The sequence below is a fragment of the Symphodus melops genome (genome assembly GCF_947650265.1).
Source record: "Symphodus melops genome assembly, chromosome: 1".
Taxonomy (NCBI): Eukaryota; Metazoa; Chordata; class Actinopteri; order Labriformes; family Labridae; genus Symphodus; species Symphodus melops.
Window position 1 is genome coordinate 17,577,058 of NC_136691.1, and position 15,872 is coordinate 17,592,929.

At 42.1% G+C, this 15,872-nt stretch overlaps 1 protein-coding gene across 13 annotated transcripts in view; it reads left to right on the top strand.

Moving 5' to 3' along the window:
- Positions 1–15,872, top strand: part of nrxn3b (neurexin 3b) — a 295,208-nt gene that overhangs the window by 204,829 nt on the left and 74,507 nt on the right. The window lies entirely within an intron of this gene.

The window sequence follows — 15,872 nt, forward strand, 5'->3', positions numbered from 1 at the left end:
GTTAAAGTGGCCCAATCCCTTAGTCAATCAGGCCCTGTGTGTGTTATTACTGTATTCTACTCTTGCAAACTGTTATGTTACCTCAAGGTGAACAGCCTTACCACCAGTTATAATACAGGATGTGCACCTTTTGTCCACAGCATGCAAGAGACTGTTACTGCACTCTTCAGCCTCTTGTTAAGAGCCCTCACATGTAACCCTTTACAAGTGATCCTGTTTGTGTGTGTACTGAACATGCGTTAAGCCACAACATAAAAGTTGCAAGATAGTTATTGCACTTCTCCTGTCGTCTGTGCTGCTATGTATGCCTCCCCTGGCACAGTCAAACACATGCCTATCAGTATTCATATCCAACGCTGCAGTAAAATGAAGTCAGATCCTGATAGGCGCTGTGTGACTCAGGCACCTGTTGCCCTATTGGCTCAGCCTGCAGATTGATGTCTTCCCTTTGATGAAACAAGAGCTCATGTCTAGACTATGCAATGGGCTCTGTCACCTTGCCTATCTGCTGCAACATATTTAAAATGTGTAGGTCATTGAAAATTTAAATTTTTTTTTCCCTTCCAACAGAAACGGATTGTGTGCCTATAGGTGGGTCTTCATATGACAGGAGTGCTAATATGTTTTAATGAGCTTGGCTCCCAAGGGCAGTGGAATGAATTTCTCAATTTGGACTGAGAATAAAAATCGGGGCTCCTGCATTGTGCAAATGTATTGTCCCAGGGAAAGGAGAGACAAAGTAGAATTACAATATGCCAAACTAAATTTGAATGACACATTTTTTTTGGTAACCATTTTACAGAAGGTAGCTCAAGGCTTTTACCATCTGAGGCTTTTTTTTTTTTTTTTTGTCTTTCCTGTGCATTCGCTCATTTTCATGCGTGCCATAAGAGCCGAGATGTGTGCACGCCCAGGCTGAGGGATTGAAGTAAGCTTTGTACTGAGTTTTGCCTATAGTCTCTGAGCCCGCTATCCATGCCACTGCGACAATTCCCACATCCATTTGACTCACACAGAGTGGCAGATTTCTTTTGCCTTTCATGAGCTGTTGAAAGCCGCTGTCGCTCGCTTTAAATTTCTCGTCAGTTCAGCTAAGTGCATCTTCAAAGGAAGCAACTGGGCTGCCTGGTATAGGTAGAATCCAGGTATTTGAATGAAAGATTGTTAGAAGAATAAGAAAAAGAGGGATGGTAGAAAAAGAGAAAGGAAGACGGGATAAAAACATGTCGTAGTTTTGCTTTTGTATATACAGACCCCTCACTGTGAAGAGCCAAACTTTGGATAAGAAACCCCAACTCTGGTCTCTTCAGACATTAATACGTTAACAGACAGTTTTTCTAAAACTGATGTACAGTCATACTTTTGATAAAGGAATTGGCTTTGAACAAACTGAGTAATGATTCTTAAAGTGCATCCCTGAGCTGGCTTCATGTTTTTGAAGATGAGCACAAATCCCTGGAAACAAGAAATCATAAAACAATCGGAAAGACTCCTTGGTCTCCCAAATCAGTAACATTGTGATGTTTATATTCAATACACTTTTCAGAACGTTGTCTCTCCTCAGGGTATAGTCACCATTTAATCAATTGTAAACTGTTCTAGCCTACTTTTCTTTTGAATAAGTAGGCTAGATCCAAAATTACAATTTAAGCAACTCTTTCATGCAACGAGTATTTTGAGACGTAAAATTGGGCCGACAAGCCATCCTGAATTCGCAAGACTCACCAAAGTGTATGTCGGAACAGAATAAAATGTAAGCGCAGAGCTTTCAAGCACTTGAACATCCATAAACACACTCACAATTGCAAGCCCATCAACATGCTGACACACACAGAACAGGAGCAACAACAACTTGGAGAGCTTTTTGGCTTAGCTTTTAATTAGGCCAACACTAAGACACTGTGAGAGGCCAGTATGTTCCATCCCGCTGCCCTCCTAACTCCCCCGGGCCCTCTCAACCTCACCCCAAGCAAATTCATCTAAGCCTTGGCCACTGATCAGCATACACATCCACATGCAATTCCACACAAGCCCACTTCACATTGCCAAGCTCACATGTGCATGCAGATGTGGGCAATCTCCGCAAGCACGTGCACACTTGGCGTCTTTGCCTTGTCCTCGGTGAGACTGGCATTTGCCCTCCTGCCTATAGCCAATCCATAACCCGCGCTTAAGTATTCCCTTAATTACAGCTTTCAAGAAGTACCCTTTACCCCACATCTATCACTTCCTCCTCTATCTCATCGATTTCAGCTCCTCTTGTTTTTTTGTAGATGGCAGTGGCCTTTTAAGCATCTATCTCTGTAGCTCCATCCCCTCCCCTCATCCTAAACCCATTCTCCCCTTTTTGATAAAGGATTGGAAACAGATAACAGAGGAGGTGGTGCAGGACCGACCTCTCTACGGCTTTGTGGCCAAATGACTAAAAGGAGATGGATTGTAGCTCCGCCATCACATTTTCCTCCCATGGATTCAGTCACTGTTTTGTTCTGTCTTGGTATCTATGTCCTTGGAGCAATTGGAAGAACTACCAGCAAGTCTTGGTCAAAGTATAGCTGTTCAATGGTCGAGGAAGAGCAGTCAGGAAGAGAAGAATGGAGGTGAAAAGAAGAGCGAGAGGTCATTAATTATCAGGTTGACACATTCAATAGAGGGCTAAAGTCAAACTACCTGCTGGAGGGAATTGGAAAACCACGACTACTAAAACCCTTCCAATATCAGAATACAGTTGCTGAAAAAGACTGACCAACCTGCTCCCTCAATATTTTGAGCCCTCAGACTTAAACATAGCCTAAAAGAAATAGATACATGTGCATTAGGGGTGTAATAGTGTTCAAGTATTGAAAACAATACTAGTAATAATAGTAATTGTAGTACAGTTACTTCCTGCCCTATCTGGTCGACACAAAGCCTGCACATGAAACAAATGATTTTAGGCCTGTTATGAATATATATGGAGAGAAACCTAGGCCTGGCTTTACTTGGAACCCTTGCTTTAAAATTCTATCAGTAAACAAAGTTGATTACACCAAACTGTAAAGTTTGACTCAACTGGATGGAACCACCAAACAACAAGTTGATTAAACCTACAGTAGTCCAGGCTGCTCGTGGCTACATAAGGGCTTCACAGTAAGTGCTGCCAAAATATAAAGCTTAGTTGATGTAGCTATATGCTAACTTTTTTATCTGATCATGGGCAGCAAAATCATCTACAAATGTTATATTTTTGGAGCTATCCCATCCCCAAACAGGCAACCAAGAGAACGAGACACTTTATAACTGTCCCTCATCAGAACACTGAAGCATCAGTCACTTAAAAAAAGGGGAAAAAGGACTTTAAAAACAAGGACTTTTTCTGCTAAATTAGTTAGTTATATTTATTTATGTTAATCTAAGTCCATGCACATTTGTTGCTGCTGTTGTTTTTCATGCACATCTTTGCACAGTCGCTTGTATTGTCTGTGCTTCTGTTGTTATCCTCTATATTTTGCATGCATCTTTAAAATCTTTTTTACAGTTAGCTTACACCGTGGTTCGGAGAGAAACACTTTTTTCGATTCTTCTGTACATTTAGTTAAACAATTGACAACAAAGATGATTTTGACTTAACTGTGGACCCTGTGGACCTTACAGGTTGCAATGCATGTCGCGCTGCAATAAGAGCTACCTGTCTGGACCAATCACTTCATCAAGGTTGCTACTGATGGCAGCCTAAATTGGAGAGTTGCTTGGTGAGAAAAGCAGGGCTACAAGTGAACACCACCTTTAATGCTACTGCAGGATTGAAGTCCTTGATTCGTAGGGAGGCAGCTCAGTGAACTTTTGAAAGTAAAAACTTGACTGAAAAGTTTTTTCCGACTGTTTCACACTCCAGCCAGTATTTTTGTTCACGTGTTTCCTGTGATGGAAATAGTGCAGTAGGTGTAGGAGGTGCATTCCTTAAACATTTATGTATTTTGCTTATTTAGTCGTGAAACAGCTTGTGGTATAATGAGCGAGATGTAAAGGTGTTTTTGACGACGGTATGATTGAGAAAATATCATAATTGGCACATACATCGGTAGCAAGAATGTAAGGTTGCCATGCCAACAGAAGGCCCATCTGCTTTAGCTTTGGAGTAGACAATGAAGCAGTAAAAGACCCCGAGCAGACATAAAAGGTCATCAGGTATATTTTTTTATCCACAGTTTGATTTTGATCTAAAAACAAAGATCTGTATTGTCTGCTTGTTTGTTTCCCCCTGCGAGGAAGAGCCATTACTGTGTATTGCAGGTTCAAGTAGTACTTTTCTATTTGATGTTGTCAGAATCAAAGGGAAGATTAGCCCTGCTTCAAAATAGACGCTGATTCCTTTTAGCATCCATCCGTCCAGCTCTCTAATCCATTTTCTTCAAAGGCAGGTTTTGAGACAGAGATACTCAAATAGTTTAATAAATAAAGACTACCTGTAATTGAAATACACAGCCGGAGTTTTAGAAAGACGGATGATTTGACAAGGCTGTCATAATAGGCTAAGAATTCAACCTGTCACATTTTGTTTGTGGATGTCATCTTCCATTTAATCAGTTACTTTTCATAAGGAACATGCAGAATGCCGCCTCGATTATCACTTCACACGTTGTCAGTGCAGTCCAGCTCGTTTGACAGATAGTCAATTCACCTCGACTTCTTACATTCTGTCCACAACTAGTCTCACACAACCAAACCGAACTACCACAATCCATGTGCTGCTGTGGCTTGTTGACATGTTGTGAAAAATATCACTGCAACAGTCGGAAGAGGATGATCTTTATTCAGCAAATGTGTTTCAACAAAGGGCATTAAAGAAACAGCCTCTGTGCCCCTGCATAACACAAGAGGGCCAAATTAATCTATTTAACTTTTGCATTATGAAAAACTGAAAAACTGTTTTGTTCTCTCTTTTTTTGCCGTGTTGCTTGTTGTTTTCTGGATATGTCATTGTTTTCTTTTACTATAAATTGAGTTTTTTCTTCTTTCCTACTCGCTTATAATTGTGTGCTCGTTTTTAAGCTCTGAGCTCGAGGTCACTGTAAATCTCAAACCTCAGTGTCTTTTGAGTTCAAATAAAGGTTTTGAATTGAATTGTTACTAAAAAAAAATAACAGCAGAGCTGCAGGATGATCAATGGCATAAACTAAAACACCATCACCCGAAAAAAATCAAAGGAAGAAGGAGAGTATTTTCAGTTTCCGTTACACACTGGAGTATACCTGGCAGAAGAAGCACTGCTGGAGATTTGAAGTTAGCTCAGTGGTAGAATCAGTTGTCTATGTGTGAAATCTCCAGCTCCTGCAGTCATCTATTCAAAATGTCCTTTGGCAAGAAATGTAACCCCTCTGCGTCAGCAGCGTGAGAATGTGTATGAATGAATTAGTGTATACAGATGGAGCTCGCCCCCATCAGTGTGTTAATGTGATGTGAAAGTGTAGGCGTAACCTGCGGTGTAAAAGGCAACTTGAGTAATCAGGAGACTATAAGCCCTATACAAACTCAAGTCCATTTACTAAAAGGAGGTTCATCTTCATCAGGGTTATTAATACTTCCTTTATTTCCAATGTTATCCAACAGGACCAATGATTAGAGCATTGTCCCAATCATTTCAGCTGTGTAAAATTAACCAAGGGTCTGCTGACAATGGCCTGGATGAAGACCTAAGTTGGTCATCACCCTCTGCTATATTAATCACACATTACTGTGTAAAAGAAGGGCCTTTTATTTGCATGGATCCTACAGTGTGCCTTGAATGCTAAGTTGCAGTTTAAGTGTTACCCATGCAATAAGCACTTCTCAAAAGGAAAAGTTGTTTTTGCAGAATTCATCTGCACTGATTACATAATGTAATTTGTATACTTATATCTTTAGGTCCTACACGCATAATAATCACGTTTTCTGTCTGATAAAACATTATGAGACATTTTTAGCACACTAAATCTGCCAATGCAGTGTCACAAAGCAGAAAAAGTTTGATATAGGTGACAGGAACTATCCCTGTGACTGACCGTGCCTAACTGTGTGTTTTATGATACATCCGAACAGGATGACCAGAGAGGAGTCGAGCTTAAGTGGGCGTCGCCTTTAAAGAAAATCTCAAACCGTTTTGTTCAGCACTGTTTGCACACAACTTCTCCCCCCTCCTTGGACTAGAAAGAAAATCAAGTTTGTAAAAAGTTCAGAACGAGTAAATATGACCAACTGTGGTTTGAGTCATAAAGGCCTTGGGATAGGATCAGTAGCTGAGGTTGCTGGGTTGTTGCTTGTGTGCGAGGGCCTTTCAGACAGAGACAGACTTGGAGAGAGTGAGGAGGTGGAGAGGAGTTCTGGGCTCTCAGCGAAGCCTTGGCAAAGGCAGACAGGCTGCACTATCCTCTGGGGAAGATTCAATTATAAATGATGCTTCCACTCGGAGCCATCTTGGAATCCCTTATTCTTTAGGAGATCGTCTTCACCTAATCCTCAGCAGGGTTTGGTGTGGCCCGTCTCTGAAGTGATATGCCTCGCACACATTGTGTGTCATGCATTATGAATGATGGGAAGGAGACACTCGTGTCCTAATTTCACTGAGAGCAGTGTGAACATCAACACTAGAGCTGACTGAATGCTAATTTTTTATTTATTTTTTTTTGCCGTAGAAAAGAGCAGGATTGAGTCAGGTTTTACACAGCTTTAACGTACACGTGTCCCAACTATTCATTTGCAATCATTGTGTTTACGTCAGCTCAAGCCTCTCCACCTTTGCCGCCCGTCTTTGTTCGCCTGTCACGTTTTGTTTTTTTTGTTTTTTTTTACCCAGCATCCTTCTGCGTCTCTTTTACCTTTTTTCCTTTCATCTCTGCGACGTCTCTCTTCCCCCCGTTTCTAAAAATCCTACTGGTGGCATTAAAGTCAGCAGACAGGTCTTCTTTTGTAGCCTTGAGTGCTGCGTGGATCTCAGCTGCAACCACCACCACCACCACCACCCTCACCCCCTCCTCCCTCTCCCCAGCCTCTGAAATCCTCCACAGACCCCCTTCCCTCTTTCTCATCCTCCTTCCCGTTTTTTTTTTGTTTTTTTTTACCAGAGAGAATAGGAGCTGACATCTCCAGAGACACGAGAGAAAAAAAAAATCATTTAAAGCCCTTCCTCTCTGTCCGCTCGCTGCTACAACAGAGAACAGTGTCAGTAAATGCAGCAGGAGGGAGGGGGAAACAGGGAGGCGAGGGCGGGTGGGTAAGACTTGCTATCTGAGTTTTCGCAGTAATGAGGGGAGAGTTGTTATGGCTCACCTTCTGCCGTTCAAGTCTGTGAGTGTATGTGTGGGTATTTTCACTCCTGTGTACTCACGTTTGCGCCCTCGCAGTGTTACATGAAGTGAGGATACATGACTGTTTGGTTAATGGGTGCCTGTGAGTCGATCCTCCTGTTCTTCTGCAAGCGATCTGAGGAGGACTTGACATGCCTGTGAGGAAGGAATCCATTCTTTTTCCAGCTCAACATCTCAGGCTTACTCTCAGGTTTACATCCCCCACTCTCTCTCTCTCTCTCTCTCTCTCTCTCTCTCTCTCTCTCTCTCTCTCTCTCTCTCTCTCTCTCTCTCTCTCTCTCTGGGTCTGTGCGTCTCTATTCACCATCTCTGCCCTCCGTCTTCCTGCAAAGAAAGACTCCTTCACAACTCTCCCCCTGCACTACCGCAACACATCTCCCGACTTGTGCCTGAACAACATGATACAGATGGCAAATCAAGCTGTTTGTTGTGGAAAACATGTCAAGTGTCCCCTCGCCAACAACGGGTGATGAAAAAAAGAAGAACTTTTCCATTGAGCGAGCCATACCATATGTCTCATGGTTAAAAGTGAAATCTATAAATAATCTAATGGCATACATTAAATGTAGGTACTAAAGTCAAAGGAATAAATGACCTCTTCATGGAAGATGTATGATCATGCTTGATTCCTTTCACTGGTTCATCGTGCTAAAACAGAATTCAAGTTTCCTGATGATATAGTTCCCATCATAACCTGCTTAACTTAAATCAGCGCTGTAGTTTAATAAACCACAGTGAAAAAAAAAAAAACCCAGCTCAGTCACATGCATAGTTTTAAATCTTAATGTCTTTGAAATGTTTCTCTTAGGACAGCTTCTGAAATGGAAATCTCAATTAAATGAGAGATGAAAAGTTAAATCCCTTCAATTAAGGAATACGATTATAGTTTAATTTGAGTAGGTGTTTAACCTGACGAGTTAACTTTCAAAACTGTTGCCAAATTATATTTGATTTGAACAAACCTGTGTAATTAAAAGTATTGATCTCGTCTTAAGTAAAGCTCCTCTGAGGAGTTGTTAGCTGGTTATAAAAGGCTAAAATGAACACTGATGCCTCTTTATCATCTAAAAAAGCAAACCAGACCAGGGACATAAATATTGGTTTACTTGTATGTGAATTGTCCGTGTGAGAAAAGGGTGAAAAACATGACTCAGCAAAGAAAATTAGCAAAGAAATGAAAAGGAACCTTTTCGTCTTCTGGGGGCGCCAAAATCAACATAAAACAACAGTTCAACACAAGAGTTGACAAAAGAAGTGAATTTAAAACATCATGGCAGATCTTGTTTATTTCACCACTGTCCTGACTGCATGAGTTTAAGCTAGTTGTGCCTAATAAAGTGAGTGCATCTGAGTGACCAGAGGATTACACCATTACAGCGAAAAATTCACTGAATTCATTAAAGGAATGCATTTATTGGTAAATTCATTTCTATGTATATTAATAATTTACAATTTTCACACAAAAGACCCAAAGATTTCTTTGGTCGGTTTCATAATGAAACTGAAAATCGTGGTCTTTCAAACAAAACAGGCAATTCAAGCAAGTTCACTCCTGTCCTTTTTTACATTACGTAACAAATGATGAATAAATTAAGAGAACATTTGGTCGATTGATCATTGAAACTGTTTTGCTCACAAAATGTTCTTGATCTCTCTCGATTGACATTTTGTGTTTCCTGTCACCTGCGCTTCCTCTGCACGGCACCGACAGCCAACTGCAACAAAACCGTCAGAACTAAATCTCTCTGCCGCAAAAATAAGCTTTAGCTTCTCCCAGCATTGACAGTAGCTCTAATACAACCCCTGTTGTATCTGACTGCTCAATCCCAGCGAGTGGAGCTGCTGCCCAGCGGCTCAGACTTTATCATCTTGGTCACTGGAGCTGCTCTGCAACTAAAGCAGCAGCACAAGCTGGCAGAGACTCCGACTTGCTTTTTTTTGTTGCTTTTGCTAGTGGGCACTGACTCATAAAGTTAGCCATAACTCTGATAAAATGATATACAATGTAAAATAATCCGTACAATTCTCTGTACGTGCTGTAGAGACTGGGGAATCACTTTTTAAGCTGTAATCGACTGTGTTGGGGAATTGCTGAGAAGTTTTCTGCCGCCTTTTGATAGATGCAGCATGCAATTTTCCTTCCAGCAGTCAAGCCTGATATAATATTGTGACATACATATAAATTTTAATTAGGCTGAAAATATTACAGTGTAAAACAGCAATTTTGCTAAGGGCAAAACTTGGTGGAAAACTATAAACCGATGTGGCTTTCAATCCAACTCTGTGTATTTTACCGCCTGGTTTCAGCACATACATCATAATTCCACCCTGGCTGACTGCATACTCCTTCCACTTTTCCCCGTGCACGCTCCGTCCATTCTGTCTGTGTTTTCACTCTGTTTTTCTGCCACTTCTATTAAGCTGATTTTTGGCGCGTGAATCCATATAGTGTGATAATGCTGCGACTTATTACAAGAGAAAAACAGACAGTGTAAATCATTCAAGGCTGGCTGTTTTCTGTGCACACTCATTTTTGCACACAACGCCGCCCGTCATCAATCACAGTCTGCATTTCGTTCAGCGACGATGATGAGAGATGGGACACATGGCCGCCATGTGTGGCACCAAAAACAGACATATGACATACATGTAATGTGCGTGTTTGTTTACGCCAAACACCAACAACAGCAAGGTGGCCCGCAGCTCCCCTACCTATAACCTAACACCCTGCTGAAGCAGAACGCCATCTGGGCCTGGGTCAGCAGAAGGATTCTGCTCTCTCCCCCAGTGGCTCCTTGGGCTTCGGCCCCGCTGCAGTACAAAAACCACTTTGACATGTTCACGGCCTCCGGAAGCCTCAATGACATGTCCCTTATGGATTGTCTAAACTGCAGCGATTCCACCCAGTTATGACTAATTAAACTCATCATCTCAGTGTTATTTATGAACGTTAGTGACAAAAGGTCAAGCTGCACACATTTCATCTATAGTGCTTTAATATTTTGCTGTAAATTTGCCTCTGACGTGTGATTGAGGATAGAGAGGGAGAAAGAGTGCTCAATCATTGATCTCGTCCCTCACTGTATCCCAGAGGGGAGAGGCAACAGTTGGAAATATGAATTATGAAATGATAAAAGCTTGTAAAATGGAGATAAATCCTTGTGATTACACATCTTGCCATCTGAAAATTTGATTCCTCCGCCAATGATTCCTCATTGCGGCTGTGTGAAGGACAGCAGGCCCAATAATTCCCCGTGTATGAAACGCGGCAGGGGGAAAAAAAGCATTGCGATGATAGACTCGTTTTGAACGTCAGTCTGAGGAGGCAATTACGTTTTTTGCATCTCACTTTCAGGAATTTGTTTTTTTTCATTCCCCCCCCCCACTCCTCCCCCCCTCTCTCCATTCTCCGATGGCAGAAAATTCGACCACATCAAACCGTGTTTGTCTTCTTCTTCTTCAACCCCCTGGGGTGCCAGTGCTGCAGAAAGCCCAAGAGATAACAAGGGGAAAGACATAAAAGCACATAAACAACACACGCCAAGGAGAAAGCAGAGGAAGTGTGTATGTGCTCGTTGATGTGTGCAGAGGTTCACACTCGTACGTGTCTATGCAGATTACTTTGGGTGCGAGCGTGTGAATGCATACTTACACAGAGAGTTACAGTTTAAAACATTTACCCTCTGCAGCTTTGTTTTCTTGGAGTTGCAGGCAGTGATACCTGTTTTGGTTTTTTTTTGTGGCCACCCAAACACACATTCACACGCACCAAACCAGTGAAGTTAAAAAGAACACACTCTCCACCATTGCCTCCCTGCAGGCTGTGCAGGTAGACAGACAGTTGCATTGTTTTTCAGCTGCCTGAAAAAAACAGCGTTTTATCACAACATGGTGTGAAGCCTGAATACAACTAATTACCCAGTTACAATACATGTGCGCCATGATAGCTTGTGTGCTACTTATAATCTTGTATAGATATCATTGTAGCAAATTGCAGTTTAACTCGTTGTTTGAGGAGTGCAGGAAAACATGTTTTTATATTTTGTCTTCAAGTTCTCTTGACGCTATCTCAGCTCAGAATGATCCCGCTGGTCAAGTGTATTGAAACGACTGACCTTCAGCCGGTCCTGGCTCGGTGTGAGAAAAAAGCCTTTTGTTTTTTTTCTCCTTCTTTGATGTCACATGGGGAGCCTGAAGGACAGGACATAGTTCTGCTTTGCAGACAGGTGTCCTGACCTTCTGTCTGCACTCCCACGCCTCGGGGGACCTTCACGAAATAGAGGCCATGGCTTTGACCTAGTCTCTCATCTACAGTTTGTCTCTAAACGGAGGTGCACTGCAGATGCAATGAATCACCAGAAACACTGGGGAGTAATGCATCAGTGCTATGCCACTGTTTTTAACCAAGAGCACAGATTTTGTTTTTTTAAGCAGATGCAAATGATTTCATATCATTTAATTAATCAATTTCAATTATATACTAATCTATTTATAGACTCTGTGTAAAAAAAAACTTTAGTTTTGTTTGTAGTCCGAGGTTCATTTTCTACTATCGCTTTTCTGAGGGCTTAGATTATGTAAAGAGACATTTCTGTGTGGAGTTGAAGAGAATCGTTCGTAATGCTGTTTGAGAAAAGACTTCGGCAATCATCTGAGGACGATTTAGCTTTTTACCCAGAGCAATAAACTGACATCTGCATGCAGGCACAGCTCGCAGTCTGCTCTGAGACATCTCCTCTCAACTCCAACTTCATTCTGGTCAAGTTGCTAGTTGGACAGTAAAAATAAAATAAGGAAGTCTTTTTATGGCTAACCGCTGGCTGGAGGCCCCAAAACTTCTCCATTACTCCCACAAGTTGTGTTGCCGTGAAATGTTAGCCAACTCATCCAACATGTAAAAGTAATCAAAGAAAAGACACTGTTGGTCTTTGTTTTCTTTCATGGGGCTTCATACATCCCATCCCTACACTTACAAATCAGTGGAGCACCCATATGCTGCAATTAGATTTCAAATGGCTCCCCTCTAATACCCACTGGCCATTGCAAGATTGTATTACACAAAGACGGAGATGAAAGTCCCCTGTGATCCACCAAAATAACATCTTGGGTAGTAATCTGTTAGTAGATTTTGATTCTTTGATGATGTTTTCCTTGTGGTTGAGCGTTTCACCAGAGCGTCATGATTGTGAAAACAACATATGCTCCACGCTTTCATTTCTGCTCATCATAACGTTTCAACTTTGTCAGAAACGATGGCAGTAAGTTGTCCATCTGTGAAACAATGCTCAGGTAAAAAAATAAAAAAAGATTAAAATCCTGTTATAACAACTGAACTGAACTTTTTTTATTTATTTTTTTTATTTTAAAGCAAATAGGAAATTGCTCTGCTTTTACTTATTTGACCAATTGACCATCTGGGCAACTGAAATGGACGGAGAGAGGACAAAGCAGTATTGAAATGTGAACACTTAACGACCCGTTTCGGAGTGAAAGTCTGTGAGGAATATTGTTTTTGAATCTAAGGTCCAAACTGTGGGGGCTTATCCGAACACACCCCGGGTTAAGGCCGATTAGTTTCACTAGTTATAAGTACTTGCACATAAAAAAAAATCCTGATAGTCCAAATAGTTTTGCCCGTGTAGAGTACTAACAGATAAACAGTGAAACCACTGGACTCATTCATTTCATTTTCACATAGCAAACCTTTTTTTCTTCTGTGCATCCTGCTTCTGTAAAGCTTATTTTTAATATCAGAAAAAGAAATTAAAAAAAAGCCTTGAACATGTCTTTGTTTATTAAAAGTTTGGGGCCCGGTTAAAGCCTAAGGAGGTGTTAGTTGAACTAATTTAGAGTACCGTAAATTCCGTACTATTGAGCGCACCTGGATATAAGCCGCACCGGCTAAAAATAAGTAAATAAATGTATTTGTACATATATAAGCCGCACTTGATTATAAGCCGCAGGTGTCCACGCTATAACAAGAGCTATTTACACAGACGTAGGCTACCGGTAACATCCGCAAATACTGTAGCGTCCGTACGGACGTTAAAGGACGACGAGAGCGTTCAAATAATAACTTTTAATAACCCGATCACTGTCGGCCGTGACCACGCCGTTTACAGCAGAGAACAAAACCATAACTTGTCGTAACAATCCAACTCTCTCCCCCAGCGTTCTCTCATACTGCCACTCAATACGTTCTCGCTGGTGCATTCACTGACTCTCCACATAATCGGAATTATGAACACATTATCAACTACTGACTTTACAACATGAACCGTTACAATACGAAGCCTAGCCGACGGTGTCTGTAACACGGCTGATGAAAAAGATGACCGTAATATATTTCACAAGAAAAAGTCCATCCATTCACTGCCTCAGAATGACTTCATTACTCACTTCCTCAGTCTCTGTTGTCGCTGTCAGTGTCATCTTAACGTGCAGCAGCTCTGTTAGCTTCTTTGACAGCCAGGTCGATCGCCTTTAACTTGAAAACTGCATCATATGTATTTCTCCGTGTGTTTTCCATCATGAGGGTGCGTGCATGAAGCGCAAAATGACTGATATTAAGATCCGACGTGACGAAGTCAAATGTTTTTGCGGCAGAAGCTCATTGTCCCCCATAAAAAATCCATGCATTAGCCGCACCGGAGTAGAAGCCGCAGTGCTCGAAGTGTGAGAAAAAAGTAGCGGCTTATAGTCCGGAATTTACGGTATGCACACACAGAAAATGCTAGAAAAGTTAAAATATGCCGTTGCTTACCCCCACTTTCATCTAATTAGTCTTCCTACAAAAGCGTGGATATCCATTCCTATGCAGCTTCTCATATCCTCACTCGAGTAGCTCGGTAGTGAAGTTATTCAAATAGAACTCTTGACCTTGGGAGTTTAGCCTAGCCGCCACATTTTTACATTTCCTCTCAGTTGCTAACCATCCATGAAAGTTCTTTTTCTCTGTTGAAATCTTGAGATGAGTATCTGAAATGATGCCACACTTGATAGTTTTCACACTCTGAATGCATAAATTGATATGCAGCGGACTTCCTCTCTGTGTGGAAATACAGCCGGCGCAGTCTGAGCCCGGCGGGTTGTTAGAGAAACGTGCAACATTTGGGCGTCCTTACTCTTCTCTGTACTTGTGCATAAAATCACCCACTTGTGTGATTGTATGTGAGAAGGCATCGTGTTCGGGCTGTTTATGCGTGTGCGCACGTGTTTGCAGACTGTTGCACTCACTTTGTGCATCTGTGCTTCCTGCTTTGTGTGCGTCAGATGGCGTGCACGTGGCCGCCTGTGTGTGTTTCATGCCGAACATTGTCTTCTTGAAACACTAAGCAAATCTCTTCAATGTGATAATTGGCTCCCCGGGGTGCCTGTATCTTTTCTGCTCATCATCGTCATCCCCTCCAGAAAAAGAAAAAAAACCGAGTGTGTGTGTGTGTGAGATGAGATAGGCGAAGTTTGCTCGTTTGCCGGGGAAACTGATCCCAAGTCTGCACAAACTCTTTTGGCAAGAAGAAACTTTGAGGCAATGAGACAGCGGGGCCAGATCCGGTACAACCTAGCTGCAGGCTGCTATCTGCCATCTTTAAGGCATCAGGGCTTCGGTTGCAGCTAGACAAGATGCCATGCAGGGTGTAAGCTATTTGAGGCAGGTGATACATGATGCAAACATCAACTGCAATTGCTGCAATGTCATAGAGAGCAATTGAGATTTTATTGTTTGTATCAGAGAGAAAAGAAAAAAAAGAAGAAATCTCAGAGGGAAGCGTCTGTGTTAAACCAGCCATGTTGGGTTATCAGTTACAAGCAGTGAAAGCCGTTGTTTGAGGCGTGGGATGCTTCACTTGTTTAGATATTTTTCCTGTCACATAGAAACGACCTTAGCCGGTGGTTTGCATTGCTGGCACCTGAGGTGTCTGAAATGCAGCACTGCTTGTGGGCCTGAAGGCAAATAGAGACGCTCATCTGGTGGAGGGAGTCTCTCCCTCTCTCCTTTTATTCCCGTGCATCCATATGTTCCCGCATTCTCCGGGGGATTGTGGACCACGGAGCAGATTGTTGGCCGCTTCGTAGGGGGAAACAGCGAGACAGCTGGGCACCCATCACAAGGCCAAGCAGATGTTCAGGTGACTCGGAGAGGAAGTGATTTGAAAAGAGAGGAACGACAGGGGGTGAGGAGAGACAGAGGGAGAGAGGCAATGTGGAAGAGACGAACGCAGAGGCTTAAGAAATGAGTACATACATTTATTCAAGAACTCTGGGACTTCATTAGAAATCCCCTGTCAGTCTCTGAGGTGGGCCAAATGCTTCCCACTCACCTGAGGCCACAAGAGCCTGTTTGGTGTTCCATATTGATCCACCCACCAGTCTATCTGCTGTAGGTCTAATGCCTTTGATCTCTTGATTATCTTTGCCTAAATGTGGACAAGACTGCTAAGCAGCTCAAGGATCCAGTACTTCAATTCTGACACACCTTAGGGGATGTTTCGAAGTTGGGATTGAGTCCAACCCTGTAACCATATCATGAAACGTTTTCCTTTTTTTCTT